Raw genomic sequence first — 22,378 nt, 5'->3', positions numbered from 1 at the left:
AGCCTGGGAAAATTCAGTGTCAAGTCTCCCAGTCTGCAGTATAGACATTCATCCCCCAAAAATACATTCTTATCTCAGGTGCTATGAAGATAGAAGTTTGGAATAACTTGCACAGATATGTATCCATTATTAAATATAGAAAGGAGAAAATACAATGACAAGTTTTGAGGCAGCAGTACTGGGTGCTCAAGTTGCTGATGGCTCCATGAACACCAGCTTTAACCTGCTCAAGCTTGTGTTTGGGCATTCTCTTGGATTTTGCTACAGTCTCAAGGTGTGCTTTGAATTTGAATAGACCAACCATAAAGCTGCTCAATGTGATTTATTTAAGCATATTTCTCTGTTACTGATACATAATCTGATGCCTGAATGGAAGGACAAAGATTCTTAAAATGAGTGGGGAGGTGAATCTAGGCGGATGTAGAGAGACATATTCCTCCCTGGCAGGTCAGTTCTTCACTCCTGTTTTTGCCAAGTAAACTTTGGGCATTTTTATGACTGGAAAGAGCCAATTCAAGTCTATTTTGCTCTTCCTTAAGTAACAAAAGATAAAAAGCTTCCCCCTCCTGCAAGAAGCCTGAAGCAATAGAAAAGAACCCAACTGATATACTGCACATACAATAGAGAGAAGTAGCACAAATTCCAGAAAATGTGGGAAAGAATGGCATGCTTTGCATTGCTTTGTACAATGACAAACCCAAGAGAAATGCCTTGCTATAAAAAAAAGTGGTTTAAGAATTATACACAACAACACTCTGACAAAAAAAAAAATTGAAAACATTTAATTATGAATTTTGCAATAACAAGGTAATCCAAACAATTGGAATAACTTGTAGTACTATCAGCTCCTCTGGATTAGTGGCATGCAAACTTATTTTAAAAAGCTCTCGCTATTAGTCCAATCCTGTTCCCATTTAAATGAATTGAAAAATTCTAATAGCTTCTTTTAAAATCAGAAGTCAGATAAAACACAAATAAAAATAACATTAAAATTATTACTGATGAGCTTAGTGCTTGGTGGGGAAAATCTGCTGTGCCAAATGCCATGTTTTCATTTTAAAATTAGTTCAGTTTTGATCTCACGATTTGGAGTAAAAACCTGGTTCTCCAAGTAATTTTATCTTTAACAATAATTTTGGTTCATCCTCACATATTATTTGCATGTGATTTACTTGAGGACAGTATATATAATAACTTTCAAGCATTTTGAGAATTTCAAGTAGGTATCCTAGAAGCAGACCACACACAGAACCTCCTATATCTAGTTATTACAGAGTCACTGGAACTTCTGAGAAAATCTTCCCCAGAGGGATAAAATGAGATAGAAGTTCTTTTGATTCCAATAGACATTTTAGTAAATAAAGAAAAATGAGACAAATTATTTTTAAAAATCCCCAAATGTTAGAGACACTGAAAAAAAAATGAGTAGGCTCTTCAGAACCCTAATAATCCTGAAACTCCTGGAGATCTAATAATCAAAAGAAAGTCTGTTATAACAGAAAGTGTTATAGTATCAATAACAGTTAATGAGCAACTTCAGCAGCTACCTGCAGCAAAAATAAATCATCTGTTCCTCCTAGAGAGCTGTGGTTCAAGGCTATCTGAGAAGCAGCATAAGACTGTAGGAAAGCCAGCTAAATTGATAACAAAAGCTTGCCCATCAGCTCAGCAATGGAACATTTGAGATAATCAGGGTGTGCATTAGGCACAGCAGATCCCTGCTCAGCCTGGGTTTTGCAGCTGCTGACAAACACCATGGGTACCATCTAACCAAACTCACAGGAGCAGCAACTCCAACATCAATATATAAAAATATACATGGGACTTGCCCTCAGGAGATGAACCAGATCTGACCTAATTAAGCTTATGTAGGATTGTTTTAGGTTTAACTTGGTGAAAAATAGAGGCAGCTCATTTACTTCCAACTGAAATTTACTTTCAGGTCTTTTTTTTTTTTTTTTTTTTTTTTCTTTAATTCACTTATAGAAGCTCAAGTGTGGAAATATTTCTACAGGGACAGTGTTTCCTTACACTTGTACAGACATAGGACTGGAAGCCACTCTTTGGATCACAAGACAAATTTTAGATAATGGTGACACTTAGGCCTTTGGGAAAAAAAAATGCCAGCATTCTAGAGTGAATTGCCTAACACAGCTCAAGTCTGGAATGTGTCCATAGACAACAGTGGTTATGGAGTTTTGCTTCCACTAAGAGACCAAGATGATGCTGAAGGAGGCTGGGAAAGCATTCAGCTGAGTCAAACTCTTTTTTTGTTGTTGCAGTTTTTTCTTTTTATCTATTTGTTACACGAGCAGGTTTCAGCAACATTCCAGAATGACTAATCCAGCAAATCTGATGTTGAAGAGCTCCTGCAGGTAGAAAATGAAGAGGTTGTCCCTGCAAGTCATTGTGGTTTTGCTCTTCAAGAATTTTGACCAAAAAAAAGCAGATTGTCAGTCACTGAAAACATCTGAGGACATGATAGCTTTCGTTTTGTTTAGGTTCTTTTTGCTTTCAGAGAATTCTCTGTTCAAACATTCAGCTCATATTAATTTAAATTATCTGAAGCAGTGACTGTAGATTTGAGAAAACAATGTCACAGCTTCAACAGAGCTGCATTATGTTTGAAACATAGCAAAACAGGAACCTTTATACAGTTCTGCAAAAGTGAGAGTTAGAATGCAGGAAGCATCAGTTCCATTTTCAAATTAGTGCCTCTAGCATGTAGCAAAGGTAGCTGAAACCTTTGGGGATACCTGGCAGTGTTTCCAGAAATTGTTCCTGCTCTTTCTAAACCATGGTATAGCCATTTTCTCCTGTATTAAGTGCACTGTAGGATTTATTTCAATTACTGATTCATTGTAAAAGAGTATTGTGCTAATTATTACTACATTATGAATTAACTTTTTATGCATTGCAACCAGTATCCCTTTCTTAAATCCCAAAGTTGTCTCCTTCCTGAGCACAGGAAAGTCCAACCCTATCTACAAGGAACTCCATGGTTTCCATTTAATTTCAAAACAGAGGGAAATGGAATTTTCTGTGGATTAATTAAGAGCCAGAGGGTTGTTTCAGGTCAGTTTAAAACAATGAAGTTGTGCATTCTTGTTGTGCTTTCACACCTAACAGCGATGCCCAACAAAACCAGAAAGGATGTGGAAGTCACAGTGGAATATCTGAGATTTTCATTTTTTATGAAGGACTAATTTGAATTTACAGAGGTTTGTATTACTATTTTAAAAAGTTAAGAGAAATAATCAGCAAACAAAAACACTCACCAAAAATGAATCTGTTTTCTGAACTTTGCTCTGTTCAGAAGAGAAAATTTTAAAAATCAGCCTAGAGAGTGTTTAATTATTTTGCCTGTTCCTAGGAAAATAGATGCTAACACAGTAACCAAGAAGAACACAAATTCCTAAGTACTTCTGCTTTCAAAAAGAAAACACAAACATTTATAAAACAGCAGCCTCAGTGAAAACCTTTAAATTATTTGGAGGATCTTAAAAGACTGCATTCTGCAGAATAATAAAGGCAAATTAGTCAAAATATATGCAAATAATATTAATGTCCCCTTAAGATGCTTTAAATTTTGGCACTGATTACTCTACATTTGTATATCTTTATGACTTCTCATATACAATGCAATTTCACTGAGATGAAACTAGTTTTCTATCCAATTGATTTTTTAATCATGGGGAGTTATTAGTATTTGTAATTTTTAATCTTTATCACTCACAGTCTTTAAATGATCATTTCAAAGTTGCTGATTAGATGAAGACTACAGAACCCATTATGATGTGTCAAGACTAATTGTTAAAAGATAGATAAAATAATTACTCTTATTCTTTGTGACTAAATATCCCATTTAGAGTATGAAAAGAATCTTTGCTCTTCAGTTTAACAGCTATTGGGGCTGTTCACAGGCTGGGAGATGAACCACTCGTGAATTATATCCTTGGCAAGGCTGCTGTCGCCTTACTGGACTTGCCCAAGATCACCTGGATCAAAACCTCCAAGGCTGGCCACAGGCTCTGTGGTTCACAGGCTGTGGAATGGAGCTGATTGCCAAAGCAAGGAAGCGATTGCCAATATCAGTGCCCCAACCTTGTATTAAATAAATTATCAGCACCACATGGATCAGTGAGATTCCCAGCTACCAAAGTGAGACCAACCACAGAGCCACACTGAGATTTCATGTTCTGTCTTTCTATCACTGGAGAGGAACAAATACTGATCCCTGGGCAAGCTTCTTTTAACCTGCAGCCCCAGATTTTGGCTCCCTGAACAAAGCACCTGGCCATACTGGAATAAAGGATGGCACAGTTAAGGGCAGACTCCAGTTTCATGTCCCTTCTACGCCCTTGGCTTGTTGCACAATGGGTTGGAGATTGCAAGGAGCTTTTATTTGGCTGGATAAATTGAAACTATTACCAAGGTCCTTGTAGTGGAACATTTAGGAAACATCATGGGCTCTTCATTAGAGTAAATGCCAATATATAGCACAGCCACTAATGTGAAAGAGCCAAAAACTTTTAGTAAGAAGGATGGAGGGAAAGAAGAGAATCAATTTTTTTTCTGCTTCATTTCATTTAAACATCTTACATCTCTCATTTGTGAGGTGAATACTAACTGAAAAAACCTCAGCATTAATCTGTACACATAGATCAGTCAAGCAAACTGCATGTTCATTTACACTTTGTTTATAAGTTCTTCCCTGAAGTCACAACTATATGGATGTCTCTGAAAAAGCCATTTGGGATAAGTCCACATTCAGTGTTCCCTATCTGTGAATCACACACAGTTTTTCCTTTCACCCACAGAAATGCAAATACAGAGCAACACCAGCAAGGTCAACATGAAAAGACAATTTTAGTCATAGTCTGCATATTTGGGTTCATCTTTCTCATATTTGGCACAACTGCAGGGTGCAGCAGAAAATACTCAAGAGCTAAGCAGAACTTCTTAAGATTGATCAAATTCCCTTTTGTGTTGCCTCAATGAATATTATGGATGGCAGAGAGCTTTTTGTCTCTTCTAAAGGTACCATTGCAGTGGCAAGCCCCTTGAGGGCAAAGCTGCCTGGAGAACACAGCTCCTGCACTGGGATTGAACATCCTCCCAGGTGCCAAACATTCAAGGGTCCTACAGCTCATGTTGGCCCACTTGTGAGCAACACAACTCTTAATAAATACATGGTGCCTACCCCACTGAACTTTGCTTGCCCTGTCATTTATCCATCTTCTCTTGGACAAGATTGTTTCCCAAATATTTAACCTTGTGTGTCTCTTTGGGTGAAATTGTCGTCAGATCAGTGACATTCACATCTTCTATAATCAAATTCTCCTAGTTGCAGACAGCTGGCAAAAGTTTACACAATTAAAGGGTAGCTGAGCAGTGCAGAATAACTTTGTAAGGCCCCATACAACAAAGAATGTGGCTCTCCACAGTAAATAATTGATTTCTCATGGCCAAGACAGCACCTTGAGTGTAGTGAAGTAAAATATTTTTCTTAAGCAGTTGTCTTTTTTTCTTTATGCTGTATTTTAAATTGGGAGGGAGAGGTATTTTTATTTATCCAGGCATTCTGCAGAAAATATGAAAATAAATATATAAATGAAGTACTTTTCCATAAGAAAAACAATATACATGTAAAACTTACCTTATGTTCCCTTTCACTTTTGTTCTAGTGCAGAGGTTCAGCAAGTTTATTCCATGGTATGAGTAAGGAACTAATGCCAAAATATTTATATGGCACATAAATCACAAACCCATTTCATCAGTTAATGATAGTCATTATTTTTTGATTGCTTTGACAACAAATTTGACAACAACACTGTAGAGTTTAAGGAAAATAAATATTCTGCACATTTTTTGGCTCAATTTCATTAAAAAAAAAAATGAAAAATTTATACTGAGTGCTCTCTCCTGAATCTCTCTCTACAGATTTTGGTTTTCACAATTTGTTAAGGGTTAGATTAGTGCTTTTAATTGGGAGATTGAACATTGTAAACCACTGCAGAAAGAAAGAGTTTTGCTGGGAAGCTGCTGTATTTTGAAGCAGTTAGGAAAACTGCATCCATGTTTAGGACACACAAAGCTCAAGAAAATATTGGTTCATGAAAATCAGAATCTGTTGTTGTTGCTGCTGTTGTTATTGTTGCTGTTAGCTTGGTTTGGATTGGGACTTTATCTCACATATTGGGTGCCCTTAGAAGAGACTTCAGAAGATGAGCAAATATTTTGAGACCTCTCCGCATCCATTGAGAGAAACCTCCCAGAATGAGAATCTTGTCTCTAGGAAACATTTAAAGAGATATTATCAAAATTACAGGTCCTAGCTCTAAGAAAAAGGAAACAAATCAATGAGAAACATAGATAAAGATTTTCTTAACCTTGAGATTTCCCTCACCAAGCCATATGCTGCAGTTTCTCAAAGAGTGTTGTTGTAGCACAGGGAGAACAATGAGTATTAGTTGAATAATCAGGATAGATTATAAAAATATATAAAATCAAATCTGTACCCTACAGCAAGTCATAAAGAAAAGCAGCCATCTGGAGCTCAAGAAATGTTTCTAGCTTTGTCAGTAAGACTTTGTTATAAACAGACAATATAGGCTGCTAATTAAAAAAGCTACAACTAAGCATTCTCCCTCTCTCCAGGGATTATTTCCCATACATGCTTTAACATTCATAATTGTGATCTCCATAATCACATCTCTGAACCCCTGGGGCTACAGGAGACTGACCACAGGGACTTTGATTTCCCTTATTCACATCCAGCATCAAGAACAAGTCCAAACCAATAAGCACTAAGAAGTGTAAATTCAGTCCTTGCTCTGTTCTTGTTTTGTTGCCAGTTTCAGGAACCTTCTACATGGCATTATAAAAACCAAAAACCACAGGAAATCAACTGGAAATTCTGATGTCAATCTGGGATTCTCAATCCCTGTGATTTCTAAATAATGCAAGGACAAAAGGAGCTTGTTGTTCTCTGCATAAAGGATACCCAGAGAGAAAGGTACTGCAGAGTAAAAAAAAATAAATAAAATCTGTCAAATTATTTTCTATTTTCATTTAGAAAGGAAGAAAAGCAGCACACTTTTTTTTTTTTAACCTAAGTGGTAAGTTTTGCTTCTGTTTTTACTGATAATGCAAAAGTTTTATGCTTAACTTCTGACCAGGAATGGACTTTCAAGAAATACATAATCCTGCATAAACATGCTTTGTGTGTTGCTTTAGAGCTTTCACTATGAGCAATCATCTTCACAAAAATGTACACAAAGAATCAGGCCAGTATCTTTGCTCTTCTGGCTGATGCTAAGCTTTCATGCTCCTCCAGACAAGCTTCTTATCATAACTTCCCTAGACAAATATTTCCTTTCTTAGCAAAAAACCCTTTAATATTTACTTTCCATTCAGTTTCCTACTCTTCTCTACAATACATGTACCTCCAAGAGCCTCAAAAGTTCTTTACTTTTTCAGCTGAAGCATTTTTAAAACAACATGGGCTAGAGCAACCATTTTTCCGTGTCCCAAAGCAGTCACTGGCTCATGACCTGAACAAGAAATTCATGTTTAGTCAGCCTTTAATCAGCAGGTTCTCCAGTGTGGAAAGATAATACAGGCGCAAGAAGTCAATCTAAAACTGACTGTACCAGAAGACCACAAATTTGGATTCTATACTGATATGGGAGATTATTACAGAAAATACAGGGTAAAGAAGTCACTAATTTTACAAGCTGGCTTTGGTTTGCTTTCTCTTCCAAATGTTAAAAGACTTCCTAAACTAAATAGAAGACAAAGAAGTAAAATCATGGTACAAAAGGGGCCATATATTCTTTTTTACATTGGAAAATTCACAATGTTACTGAAAGCACTTGAGATTTTCTCACTGCTTAGATTCTCTGTACATCCAGATCCTCCTACAGGCATGCATGTACATCTCACATGGTGTGTGCTCAGTTACTCCTCAGGGTAGAAAGTACACTGCAACAAGTTACAGAGCAGGGTTTCCCTCCCAAGCCAAGGGCCAGCTTTAAAAAGAACAAATCACAGTGAGCTGAGCATGGTGGGCACCCAGAGATACCTTTGTACCTTCTCCTAGATGCAGCAGAGACAGATCTGGGAGCACTCAAAACCATCTGAAAGGTGGCTTACAGTTTTCTTTGTCTTCCAGCAAAGGATTTCAGACAAAAGAGGAATTTTGAAAGGCCAGACCCATATTCTGCAGTGTGCAGACAGAAGAGGATGCATATAATTGCAGGCTACAGGCATATATTAATTTATGCACAAGAATTTCTAGGTTTTTCTAACTCAGAAGGTGCAGCTCCATTCCTCCTCTATCCCAACTCCTCCACCAGAACAAGCTCCAGCACAAAGGGCAGCTTTTCTCACAGTTTGGTGAACATTTGGGGTGATCAGAAGAGCTGTGCACAGAGCTTTCCACAGATAAAGGTTCTTCACAATATGTTTAAGTTTCCAGTTCAGGCACTAGTTTTAAAAAAACTGCTTTGTTTCACATGATGGAAGGTGCCCTGCTTACTGAGAGACAGGTTACTTTTGCTTTTTTGATTTGCTGCTGACCAGGATGTACAGATGGGTTTAAATTAAAAAAAAAAAAAAAAAAAAAAAAAAAAAAAAGAGAGAGGGAGGAAAAAAAAAAAAAGGACAGATGCCACTGAAGAGAGAAGAGATTAACAGGGTCACTAGCTTGCACTCCTGGGGTCTGGTTGAAGGATTCCTGCTTCTTAAAACTGCGAGTTGTGAGAGGTGACGGGCTCATCACTCAATGAAAAGTGAGTTACAGCTTTGCAGTGTGAACTTACTTGGCTGCTTTCCATTGCCTTGGCTCTGCAGGATGTGAGGGCTCATGGGAAAGCACTGCTTTGATGTTTTCCTGAATTTTTCTGTGGAACATATTAGACATGAGCATATCAGATACAAGTTCAAAGCATCTGGGCTAAATTCACAGTTGGTATTGATGATTTTCTGCAGTGCTTCAGGTGACATTTTAAGCAGGTTATTTAATGTGCTAATAAGCATAGAACCCAGCCCATTTGACTAGGAACAACAGGTCTTTTGTAAAAAGATGTATAACATGCAGTCACACTAAACTTGACAGATATTAGGATAAGATACAGAATTACCTAAGGACTTTTGGGTAGAGTGCATCTTCATTATGCCAAGGAGACAACAGAAGTTGTGCTTGTAATACAGAAATATGGCAAGAGCTGCCAAAATATTTGTCATGTGAGATGCAGGACATCTTACACCGGGTATGAAACTGGTCCTTGAACTGCAGTGCAATACGACAAATCCTCTACAAAGCTGGCACAGAAAGAAATCATAATGATAGGGAAAATAAAGAAGTTAATCTTGCAACATTGATTCTTTTTTCTGTTGTACTTTGCCATGTTATCTTTGCAAAATAAGGATCATGCTTACCTATGTTCATATCCTATTGATAGCAGAAATAGGAAAGTAGGTCATGCCAAGTGGTTTCTGGTTTGAAGAATAAGGAACAATTTTTTTTTTTAAGTTTTCAGCTTCTAAAAATATCTACCTATTCTTTCTAGGTTCTAGTAGATAGAGAGTTTCTAGGGATGGAGAGAGAAATTCAGGCTTCTTTGAGATGCTGGGATGTAAAGAGCTTCATGCCATGATGCCACTGGGCTCATGCCAGTCCTTATCAACAGATGGAGATCAAAAAAATCAGGAGATTTATTCTTCAGCTCAACTTGTGCCTTTCATAAACAAACTTGCAGCCTGCTGACAGACACAAAACAACCTGCTTTCAAATCCCATCATCCTCCCGGTTCCTGGCTGACTCATAATCCCTGTGCATCATCACCTAGAAGAGAGTAAGGAAAGCTGACTCTCCTTACTTCCGAGTTTTTTCTGCAGTGTTCTTTCTTTTATTTTTTTTTCTCTGTTGCCCTATTTTTATTTCCCTATTGCCAGCCTTGCCAAGAGAAGGACTTGTCAAGATGCAGAGACACAACCCATGGAATCTATTTGGATGATCCAGGCAGGGAACCCTAAGGCATTCCCTTCCAACACCCTCCCAAAGCCCTTCAGATCAGGCTGCCATCCTCGCTGGGCTCTTCCCTGGAGACTGCTGTGCAGGAGCGCTCACAGGATCCTTTTCTTTGCACACAGGTACTGTGGATGCTCCAGATGATGAGGAAGCATCAGTTGGGTACAGCTCTTTGCTGTATGCTCCCTGCTATGCTGCTGCTGTCATGGAAACATGACCTTCCCTGCTTTATCAATTGCCATCTTTCATGAAAAGCCTGTAAGTGTCCCATAGGAAATCTGGCAATAGAGGAGCAGAAAAGAAGGAACAAGAGTGTTATAGACTGCAATGGCAGCAAGGGACCAAAATAAGGAGGAGTATGGTCTGGGCATTAAAACAATCCTGACTGAGTCCCAAAGTGTCATTTCTGTTGAGTAAAGGAGGTACCATTTTTAGGTAATTTGTCTTTCCATAGTCACATTTTAACATGGACAGCAAGCTCACCTGTGAGATCTGACAGAAACTTCAGCTTTTGAAACCACGGGTTCATTTTTAAAGCTTATACATTTCCTCACATTCCAAGCCTGCCCTGAAAGCTCTTTCACTGATCTAATGACAGCTCTATTAAACAGGCTCAAGAGAGGTCCGTGACTGGAAACAACTCAGCCCAATCTTGTTCTTCAGCACTCCTGCCCTTCTGAGAGGGGAGTTCTGAGACATTTGTGCAGTGAAGGTCTTGCTAAGTTTTCCACTCTCCTTCCTTTTACTGAGGCTACAACTTCTACTGCATGCACTGACCCAAACTTGCTGGCTGCATCTCCAGTGACCCCTGAGGGTTATTTTACCTCATTTGATGCTAAGTCTTTCTACCACATGATTCAGGTAACAAAAGAACACTGAAATATGTCACAGCTTACACAGAAAAAGAAATAGAAATTGAAGCAAATTTCTCTCCCATTCATTTCAAAATGAGGACAGCTTTTAGAGGGCTGACACAGTTTGGGGCACATCTTATGACTGAAAATATACCTAGAAGGTTGTGCAGCCACAGTCATGCAGAGGTAGTTAAGATAAGCTGTACTGACACAAGCTAAGTTCCAACTGGCACATTTGGAGTGAAGAAAAGTATTCTGTACTTCAAAGAATAAGCAATTGGGCATGTCTGTTGTGTGATCTCCTCAATTCTGGAACTAAAAGTTAGCCTTTTCAGAATTTTATTGAAAGCAGACTGTTTTCTTTAAGGTCAGAACTTCTGAGCTACAAGTAAACTCAGGGCAAATATAAAGCCTCTGACTCATTCAGGCGTTAGACAAGAACTTTGTCGTGAGCATTAGCAAAACCAGCAAGAAACAAGCCCTAGCAACCAATTGATGATCTCTGCCCAAACACTGTAATTAAATGTATGAGTATGTCTCATTTTGTAACTTTCTAGTGAAAGAATTCAATGGAATACCCCAAAATTCCCTGTGTGAATCCCTCAATTAAATGAATGTCAGCAGAGATCACAAAGACCTGGTACCAAACACCATAAAATATCCCAGTGAATTCAATGCATTAAAGGACTATATATCACAGGCACAGGCTGTATATCCTGCTGCTGCAGGTTACCAGCTAGCCCTGTTATTCCAGTTTGTAAAATTTCATTAAAATATATCCTTCCTCCTTTTTTCCTGTGCCAGAGGAGCACAGGCTTAACTGAGAACTTAATGTGGAACACTCTGGGCCAAGTTTTGCTGATAGTATCAAAGTTAGTGATAAAGCTGCTGTTGGCTTAGAGATGGAGCATTAGAAGTCCTAAAATAATATGAAGTAATAATAGATCTCTTTTAAGAATATAGTGTAACTTTCACTTGAAAAACTACAACTTCCAAGAGACTGGTTGATGTTGAAGTCAGAATATTGTGTTTAAACATTTCTCTGTGCAACAGAAGCCTTAGATGGAAGTGCTACACCTCCTGAGAACACAGGGTTATATTTCTTTCTTCATCTGAAAGGTGATTTCATGCTTCAGGAAGTAAAGAAAGTTTATGCATTGACAATATAAATGCAGATGCCTCCCATAATGATTGACACCAAAGGTCGTGCAAGTGGAGTTTCATTTCTTCTCCCTGTAGATCAGGCAGCCGAGCGAATTAACTTCTCTTCAGGAATTAGGAAGTCAAAGTCTTGACAGTTGTGGCTTCCCCCCTTGAAATGGGTTCAGTTCAGAAGGCCTCATTGAGGTCTGATCTGCTCCTCACAATTACCTCTTTTAATAGACAATATGAAAGCCAATGACACTCAGAGTGTACTGTCATAGAGGCAAATTTCTTTCCCTGCAAAGGACATAAGTGCCAATGAAAGAAACTATTACATACAGCAAGCAGTAAAACACTGTCATAAAGAAGTATTAATTTCACAGAGCTGACAGAAAACTATCTGTGGCCCAATCCTAAATATATATCCCAAAATGAGAGACCATTTCAAGCTTATATCTGGAAGAATAATGCTGTTCATGCAGGGGATAAGCAAAGCATATTCCTAACAAGCTGCTTTTGCAGTTTGTGCTCTCTCACAAATGAGGGAATTTTCCAGCACAATAGAAAACTTTTTAAGCTACAGCACAAATATTGTGACAGATAGTAAAAACTGCAGCTCACCATTTCCCCTGCTATGTATTTTTAGACTGTTGCTGAACTTCTTCATGAACAAAGGTATATAAAATATTGTACATTAATGGAATTTCAATAGGGAAACAGTAATTCTTCTATTCTTTTTTTTTTTTTTGCCTGACTTCAGGTTGATTTGGCCCTTGCAGACAAGACTGTAAATTTGAAGTAGAATATCTTTAAGCATCTTTCTAAGCATACCAGGACCAATTGTGTCTCTGCTAGAACACTGATCAAGCCCATCACTCCACCAATGGATTTTCTACCAGAGCATATTCCAGGTCCCATGTGAAGTTCCCACACACGTGCACTCACCTACTGGTGATGATTCTGGTTTCCACACCTCTTTACCTTTTCCTTCCATTCTTGAGCACATTGCTCAAGCAATTAAAAAAAAACATTTATTTTAAAACTGCATCAATAAAATGCAGTCTGATAAATGGAGCTATTATGAGGATAGGAGCACCATAGCAAATTTTGATGGTAACAAGCTTTTCATATACATCTAAAATATATAATGTTTAATTAATATACATTTCAGACACCTGAGGTCGAAATAGACCAAGGGAGAACATTTTTATCAATACTATGCAGGTACTGTCACTTAGACCAAAAAGGTTTCACTGATAAAATACAGTCCTTCCAAACAGAGGCAGGCCATCCCCACAAAGGCTCATCCAAAATAGCAAAGTCCTGTCTACCTATGAATTTGTGAGATGGTTTAAATATTCACTATGTGATGAGGCACTCACAGGAGCAGAAGTCTCATAGGCTGCTGCCAATGCACTCCTACCACAGGCTGCAAGAATTGGTGAGGATGGGCTGAAATACCTGGTCCCAGGAGCTGCCTGGAGTTCAGAGTGTTCTTAAGAACCCTCTGGGGTACAGCAGGGACACAGCTATCCACAGAAACATGAGATTATAAAGTATTAAGATCCTTTCAAAAAATATTTCTAAATCAAGGAAATTTAGCTAGGGGAAGCCGTTCTGTATTTGTTCTATTTTTTTTTTTTAATTTCTTTTTTTTTTTTCTATTTTTTAAACTCTAGATTTGATTTTGAATATTTCAAACTAACTAGAATGTACAGGAAATTTGTGCAGTACTACATGAGCACCAAGCAGTGAATGTCTGGATAAATCCATTAATGAAAACATGTCCAGTACATCCTCATGAACTACCCAGCACCACTGCTAGTGAGAAATATCCCATCCCCTTTTCAAAACTTTCTGACCTCATTCCTTTGATTCGAGGAAATAGCACCATCATTGTGCTGATACTTCTCTAAAGATAAGTGAAAATGTATTTCAGAAGCATTTGAAGGTTTGCATTTGATTCTGCTGTCAATAATTTGCTTTTTTGAGAGAGAGCCTGGACATTAAATTCAGGCAAACATCATCTTTCTGCAGCCTCAGAAAGCATGAAGCATTTCAATCCTACAGCTGTAAATTTTTCTTTAGCAAAAAGAAGTTCCCAGAGCCTTGTGGGATCAAGACCTTCCAATCAGACCATCAAACCATGTGGGTGGGAGATATTTGGTGCTTGCAGCACAGATCAAAGGAAGTGAGTGACAACAGCCCAAGCCCAGCACTTACAGCCATAGCTGAGGGAAGGATTTTCAATAACAACATTCACTGTGCAAACCACAAAGAGCTGATCCAAAACCAGAGATAATCGGGTCTTTGTTCAGAGACTGACTGATAGCTTTGCTCAGGGTTCCAGGCTTTCACAACAGAATCAAACCTGGATCTTTTTTTCGACTGTCAAAGAGTTATTCAGCACTTCCATTTATGTAGACAGATGAAGAGATGATGTGTGTATCTCTCCTACATCTTTGTTTTCAGGAAGGACAGTGGGGGATGAGTGGGGACAGTGAGAGGAGCAAAGCACAAACACGAGGAAACAAAGTGGTTCAATAAAACACCCAACAGGGAAACAGTATTGACTGAGATACACAAATGTAGAGCAGAATACCTCACCAAAGAATCAGCCCATGTTGTGGCTGAAAAACTTGTGTCTGAACAATAAAAATAGTAAATAATATTTGGATGCATAATATTGATCTTTTCATCCTGTAAAATCCTTTAGTCCCTCACAATCACTAGAGACAGAAACCCATGGAATGCAACAGCCATTGAAACAAAGCAATAATTAGGCATTAGTAAAACAAGAAAATACCAAATGCTCATTTCTAGGAAATTAGCAAAAAGTACCATGAAAAGGATTCAGTAGAAGTCAAATAAAACTATATAACAGTAATAGCATTTTTTTTATTTCCCTTTTTCATGTTTCTCTGGCTTGTTACGCATTAATAACTTTTGGTAAGATTCAGAATCAGACTCTCCTCCTTTCATTTTCCCAGGGCACAAACAGAGAACATGATTGATGTCCTCATCCCTTGCTTATAGCAAAATATTAACCTTCTGTATTGCTAATTTTGATCTGAAATGGAAAACTCAAAATTATTATATATATATATATATATATATATATATATATAGAAATATTTATATTATATATATATTATATAAAACTATTTCCTTTCCTCTTCTGTATTGTTATATTAATTTCAAGTTTCCTATTTCAGACCCCAAATCAGAGGAAGAAAGTAGATATGAAAGAAAGTGCCGGTTCATTAAAAAAAAACAAACTAGCCCATGTTCTACCTATAGATCAAGACAGTTGAACTTGTCATGATCACTACACGGTACCACAGAAGGAGGGAAAGAAAACCCAGCTAGATTAGAAGATGGAATGCACCATAGTCCTGTTCCTGCCAGTGGTCTTGTTCCCTTTCCCTCTGCTTTCTCTGTGTTTTACATTCTCATGGCAACAAGGAGGAAGCAAGGTCTTAAGGGGGCTGGTGGAGCAGCTCCTACCCAGAACTGTATTTACATCTGGAAGAAAAGATTCAGCAAGCCAGGGAAGAAGTAAAAAACCCAGTTAAAATGATAAGTGATGCAACAAAACCAAAAGAAAAAAGGTAGACATAGGGAGGGGTGCCCCTATATTTTTACAGGATGGAAGAAGATCAGGGAACTGCAGAAGTTAGATATGGAATGCACCCACTGTCTGAAATCCAGGTGAACCCTTTCGCCCTGAATAGTTCTGCAGTTTGCACTCTGGAAGCTTTTAGCTGAGTTTCATCCATGTTTTGTGCATTTCTCTTCTCACATACCCACCATCTGGAGAGGCAATTCTAAGGGTAGAGCTGGGGAATGCCATCACAAGAAACTGGTCGTTTTGGGTTTTTATATGACTCAACTGCTGATAATCTGAAACACACTTTTATTGCACCACTGTGAAACCTAGTGACAGATGGTAATAATCACTTAAATCTTCTTTATGCAACCAGATTTTACATTCATTGAATAAATCATTAAATCTACAATATATTTCTCTGTGTGTTGTGCATTTCAGAAGCACTGCAGGGCATTTTTTGTGAAAAAGCTCATGTTCACTTACCTATCATTACCAGTAGAAATAATGGGTAAAGTCATAGTCCTTACAAAGTCAATGACAAAACTCCACTTCTTCTTCAGTGAGGACCAAGATTTTACCTAAAAAACCTACCCAGCACAGATAATCTTAAAGTATACTTTCAAATACCTCAAACTCTGAAGAGATGCAGCTCATTAATAATCATTGTGACTACAGCTGTGAAAAGGATCAACAGATCTGTGACTACCCATGACACAGCAAAGGCATCTTGGCATGACAAACCTTCTTGCAATGCTTGAATTCATCTCCACAGCACAGGGCAGGCTGTCTCAATCTATTTATCCAGCTCAGACTTAGGAATCAGCAGTCGTAGGTAAAGGATCCTATTATATGGATTAATTGAATAAACCTAGACTCACTTCTATGGAAAGTAGGTCTGGTTAAAATACAGTACATTTTATCAGCCAATTATAAATTGCTCTACCTGGAGAGAATAGTTTTCTTTAATTTTCAGGGGACAATACTGGGGCTCATGAAGGCAGTTCCAGAGAAGCCGACTCCCTCTTTTTTTAAGCCAGGATGTTTCATAATCATATACTCTCAGAAGTGGACATTTACAGCCCTTTGTCTCTGGCAGGACTCTCATAGACTGAAGCAACCTCCTCCTTCCTTTACATGTATTAAAAACAAGACAAGAGAAACAGAAATAGACTAAAGAACTAAAAGGCAGCTAAACAAGATATTACTGTAATTAATGTTTTCCATATCCTCCTCTCAGTCCCTACACAATTTCCTGGAGTTTATGGAAAGCAACACCATGTCCAAGATCCTGTGCACACCTTCCAAAGCTAAGCTTCCTCCTCCTTCTCTAGGTACAATAAGGTGCTTCCCTAAGGGTGAAAGAAGAGGGTTTGAGCTCTGCTAGGCTGTTATGGGTAGTAAGTATAGGCAGCACCTTCCTTAAGATGGGATCTTTCATGGGATTTGAAAAGCAAGAGTTAGTCCAGTAGGTCCAGCCCAGGTGTCCAAAGGGCTGTTTTCCAGACATATAATGAAGAAGAGGTTTTTGGGAGACAAACCCCAACTGGACAGCAGGGCCACCCTGCAGAGCACAGCTCGCAAGCACTGCCTCACATTTAGGATCTCCCAGTAAGGATGTCCCTAACACTGGGAAGGGACCTCCCCCAGGTCAGGCACCTCGAGTGATATCACTCAGCTGTAGGAATTTACAGACTTCTTGCTTCTTCTTAAATGCTTATTGTTTGGCACACTTGCAGCTGGCTCCAAACAAGCACAGCAGGCAAATGGCACTGCAAGCTCTGTGTTGGTGTTTGCACTGCAAAGGAGCAATGAGCAGATTGGCAAAGCTCCTCCTGAGTGATCTTGAAATGGAATAACATTGATGCCACATGCATTATGCAAAAGTGCACGGATTGATTAGTGGGTCACACAATTCCAAAGACCCATTACACAGCTTCCTTTAAATAATTAATCACAGGAAAATGTACTATTCCTGCAAAGCTAAGTAGGAGCACCTCACTTCTTAGAAGATACACTGCCTACTTGTTTGCTAAAGTAATCTAAGCAGGTTCTCAGTGACTTGGGGCATTGGCCTCAGTTTCATGGCACTATTGTGTTCCTTCAAACACTTTCTCATATTCCTTCAAACACCACTTCATATCACGTGGACAAGCACTGGTTTCCCAGTGCCTTGATTTGTTCAGTGGAGTCTCTCAAGGATTTGGCAGCAATACATTTGTTAGTGTGACCAGGGATTTATTTTTCTAAGCATTTCCCAAAGATTCAGGGTTATTTTTGTGCTTTATTTCTTGGCAGTGGCATTGCACATCCAAAAAATTCAAGCACTTGACAACAGAGAAAATATTTTGGTTTGACATATTTTTTTAACCAGAACTGCCCATCAAGCCACAAGCAGTTAAGTTCAGATTCAGCTGTTTAGATAGTGTCCTTTTCATATCAGGTTTGCTAAAAGGTTCAAGCATTGCCAAGTTTTAAGGAGGTTATTTGCTAGCCCAAGGAATTCAATTATTTAAAGCTGTAAAGACAGAGCTATTTACCAGCACCTTTCTGACGCCAGTAGGTTTAGGGAAGCCTGCACACATGGAAGAGTGACCCTGCTTGTCACTTCAGCATCATTTTTATGAAGGCACAAAAATGAATTGCACATTCTTTAGCTTTCTAAAAGATATTTAGAGCTAGATTTTAAAGGTATTGTAATTTTTAACAAAAATTCCTTCAGAAATACCCAATACACTTAAAAAGAGCAGTGAATCAACTGCTTTCACTTACCAACAGGCCCTTTAACAACTTCAAAGTGAAATGGGGAAAAAAGTCAAACGGGTACAACCTTACATCTAAAGTGACTAATCTGACCTCTGTTAGCTAACAAGATTTGGAAGGATTGAAAAGAATTTCTGTATTTTTCTCTTTATATGTCAGTGTTGAGAAGAGCTCACTTTTATACTTTCCATTTATTTCTCAGTCATGTTTTTTTGAAGATTGTATATCAAAGTATTTTACTTTCTCATCACCTCCTAATCAGATCACTATCTTATTACCTGATTCAGAAATAAAATACCTGGAGAAACCAATAGTCAGACAAAAGGGTGAGGCAGGGATCAGACCTAGATAAATGATATGGTTGTCTTATTCATGTAATGGCATGAGATCATCTTCAAGCAAAGAATCTGGAGAATCAAAAAATGGATTCATAAAGGAAAAAGGATTTGATTTAACTTGGCTAAGAAAGTTCAATTAATCACTTAAATAACGACAACTGGCTGGTTTGCAATATCCTATTACCATTATGAATTTCAAAGAAAAAAGACCAGATAAATTGTTTTGATGTTTTTGGATAACATTCTCACTATTTTTCATTCAGCTCTATGGAATAAGATATTTAAATCACTGTTACACTTTTTGTTTTGTTTTTTAGCAGATGACATACAAAGATATATGTGGCTGGAGGTGATGTAGGTCACCTTTTACTGTGGAGATTTTCAGCATGTTTAATAACCTGCAAGTAAACCATTTCCTATGGCTGGGGAGCATGCAAAGGGTATTTCTAAGGTCTTGCCCTCCCATCAGCATCTACTCTCCTGAAGAATGATGGATGAACCTAAATACTTTGGACATGTTCACTTTCCATCAAATATGGCTTAAATCAAACCCTAGGTTCAAAACCTATAGGGCAAGGGGTTAGGCTCTCCCACACACTGAGTGTGGCTTTAATCTCATTTCTCATTTCCTTAAGGACACACCAAAGACCAAACCTAGACTAACATTGCATGCATAACACCTGTGTACCTCAGCCACAGGAGACCATGGAGAGCTGCTGGGGATTTTCTGTAGCACTGTTGAAACACTTTCCCCAAACACAGTAGTACTGGAAATATTTTCATTACTAACCCAGGGCAATCTGTTGTTAAAACACACTGATACAAGAATACAACTTCCCCAGGGATTGAATTTAACTGTAGTGACAACACCAGTGAGAGCGAGCTGAATATTGTCTCACAAGTTGCTTCACTTTCATCATTTTCAGGATGCTCTTTTAATCTAGTATTGGAGTATTTTCTTAAAGATAAATCTCATTTTAACAGAAGGAAAACAAATATAAACCCATCTCTCTGCCTTACTCCATTGTCTCACCAGTGGCAGCAAAGCAGAGCAGCCACAGGCCATGACTGTTATATCTTTTATGGAAAAATTTCATTGCAAACTGTAGGTGCACAGCACCTACAAAATCAATATCTCCTCCTTTTCTTTTTAAAAATTTTGCCTGACTTTTTGTCCTAGTTTCAGCTGGGATAGAGTGACTTTTCTTCCTAGTAGCAGGCATAGTGCTGTGTTTTGTATTTAGGATGAGAAAAATGTGAACAGAACAGCAATGTTTTAGTTGTTGCTGAGCAGCACTTCAGGCCTTTGCTTCTCTACCCCACCCCATCAGTGAGGAGCTCCCAGAGCTCCCACTCACCCACAGGTGTCCCATGGGGGGAGGCACAGCAGAATCACGGCTGCCAGTGGCACCTGTCACTGCTGTGAGGGTCTGTCACCTCCAGGGCAGCCACCAGTGCAGCTGGGGTGATGTCACAGAGGGGCTGGTTCCATGTGCTGGTGGCCTCAGGGACCAGCACAGACTCATGGAACCATAGGATGGCTTGGGGTGGAGGGGACCCCTTGGATGCCACCCAGCATCCAGCCAGGGGAAAGCTGCCCAGGGATCAGTCAGCAGCTGAGTCAGGCATCACTTGTTTTGTACATTCTAATTCTTGTATCATTTCTATCATTATTTTCCTTCTTGGTTTGGTCCTATCACTCTGTATCCCAAGCCATGAATTTTAAGGGTTTTTTTCTGCAGTTCTCTCCCCCCCATCCCACTGGGGCAGGGGGAGTGGGTGAGAGGCTCTGAGTTTTAGCTGGTTTTGGGTTAAACCAGACAGGTTTGCACACGTAATTACACCACCCACTGTTCTGGACATTTTGCTCCCACAATCTGTGTGAGTTCCCATTGTTCAGCAGGAGAGCAAGGGACAGGGCACCCCCACTTTGTCACAGCAGGATCAGGTTCAGAGGAGAATTAAATTTGCCAGTTATCTTCCTACTTTCTTCTGTGCTATGATGCATGTGCTCATCCCCTCCATGCAAAAGGCAGCTCCCCCTGCATGGAAATCAATTTGATTGTATGACTTTAAAGGTTTGTGCTGGAGGACTTCAGCATTTTACTTCTACATAAGCATGAGCCAAGTCAAAATTTCCTTCTCTTTCCCTTCTTCTTAACCCTTTTCATGTGGCTTCAGTGTTTGCCTCTTTACAGATGTGCCCATTTCCAGCTGAAGAATCTTAAGCTCAGAGGCTCAGTACATGACAGTAGTAATATTGTAACTCTGACATATTTGAAAGTTTGTGTTCCTTTCTTTCTTTTGATATGAAATGTATTTAGAAAATTGTTAATTATAGCAAAAAACAAAAATAAAACCAACAACAACTCAAGACTTAACAATAAAACCTTGAAATGGAAACAAAACATTCAGTTAACCAGAAGCAATTACTTCATCTCTATTTTCAGTTTAAAAACAACAAGAAAACATCCAGGTTGCAAGGGTTTTATCCTGTTTACAGAAAACATATATTCCAGAACTTGACAATTGTGTTTCTCCTCCCCTCCAAAGTACCACTCCTTCTGTATGTTTAAGAAGGTGCATAAAGTGCATTCATTTCTCTGTGACCTAAACACAAGTGGAATGTCCTGATGAAAGGCACCCAAAAGGTTTTTCTACAAGAACCCCATGACTGTGGAAAACACAGGCTAAATCACAATGAAATGACTGATTAACAAGTTAGCCACCAGCTTTACAAAGAAAACAAAAAGCCAGTATAAATTCCAGCAGTCTTTTACAAGCTGTAATCAATTATGTGTTATCAAATTCTAGCTCCTTTCAGGAAATTAAACGCTATAGTGCCCATGATCATACATTTCATATGTCATTCACCTTCTAATAAACTGGTCCTTTTGTAAAGTTATTGTTTTCTGCCCTGTGATCTCAGCTCCTCTCACACTGCAGACCCCAGGTGTTGCTTCAGGGAAAGTTTGCTCAGAAATACACAGGGAGAAGATGTCACTTCACAGAGCACTTTTGGTATTTTGACATTGGGTGAAAACTCAGTGTTAGAAATTCCATCTCAGAGGGGATGGAGTTCAAGGTGTGGACAACATGACATGAAGTTTTCCAGCTAACTCTAACACAAAATGTAGCTGGACTTCTCTTTTGGTATCAGGAAGTAGTGACAATAAAATCTGAGGTAACAGAAGCCTGTCAGCAAATGAAAGGTGGGGAGTTCAAGCCCATTAACCTCTTTGGTTCATGGGATGAATTTGGGTAAGACAAGACACTTAGGAGATAGTGAGTAGTCAGCTTTAGACATTACTGCAGGTAGTCACATCCATGATTGGTTCACAGCCTAAAAAACCAAGTTTTCAGCCAGATATTCCTATACTATCTAATCCATCACAATCATTATTTGTGTTTCCAGTGACTGAAGCGAGACCATGATTCAGTTTGACCATTGTAGTGTTTGTCATCAGGCTATCATCTAACAACACCAAACAACCCAACTTCAGAGAAAAAGTTATTTCTTACATGTTTAAATAAAGAAAAATCCCCACTGGAGAGCAAGAGGACAATTAAAACATGGGACACTTGAAAGATTGCTGATTCATAAAAAAAAAAAAAAGTTTGAAATCAAGGAGACATC

At 38.7% G+C, this 22,378-nt stretch overlaps 2 long non-coding RNA genes across 5 annotated transcripts in view; both read right to left on the bottom strand.

The window, feature by feature from the left end:
• LOC128796373 (uncharacterized) overlaps positions 1-22,378 on the bottom strand; it is a 194,047-nt gene that overhangs the window by 131,388 nt on the left and 40,281 nt on the right. For all 4 annotated transcript variants that reach the window (XR_008433786.1, XR_008433783.1, XR_008433785.1 and 1 more), the window contains exon 2: positions 8,826-8,906. This is a non-coding gene — a long non-coding RNA (uncharacterized LOC128796373). The remainder of the gene's footprint in view (positions 1-8,825; positions 8,907-22,378) is intronic.
• LOC128796376 (uncharacterized) lies at positions 16,187-20,176 on the bottom strand. Its single transcript, XR_008433788.1, has 4 exons — positions 20,100-20,176; positions 16,587-16,771; positions 16,385-16,485; positions 16,187-16,230 (listed from the first exon to the last, which is right to left on the bottom strand). It is a non-coding gene; the product is annotated as an uncharacterized LOC128796376 (long non-coding RNA).

This window comes from Vidua chalybeata, chromosome 16, assembly GCF_026979565.1.
Source record: "Vidua chalybeata isolate OUT-0048 chromosome 16, bVidCha1 merged haplotype, whole genome shotgun sequence".
Classification (NCBI taxonomy): domain Eukaryota; kingdom Metazoa; phylum Chordata; class Aves; order Passeriformes; family Viduidae; genus Vidua; species Vidua chalybeata.
Note: the sequence above shows the minus strand (reverse complement) of the source record. Positions and strands in the feature narration are given on the sequence as shown.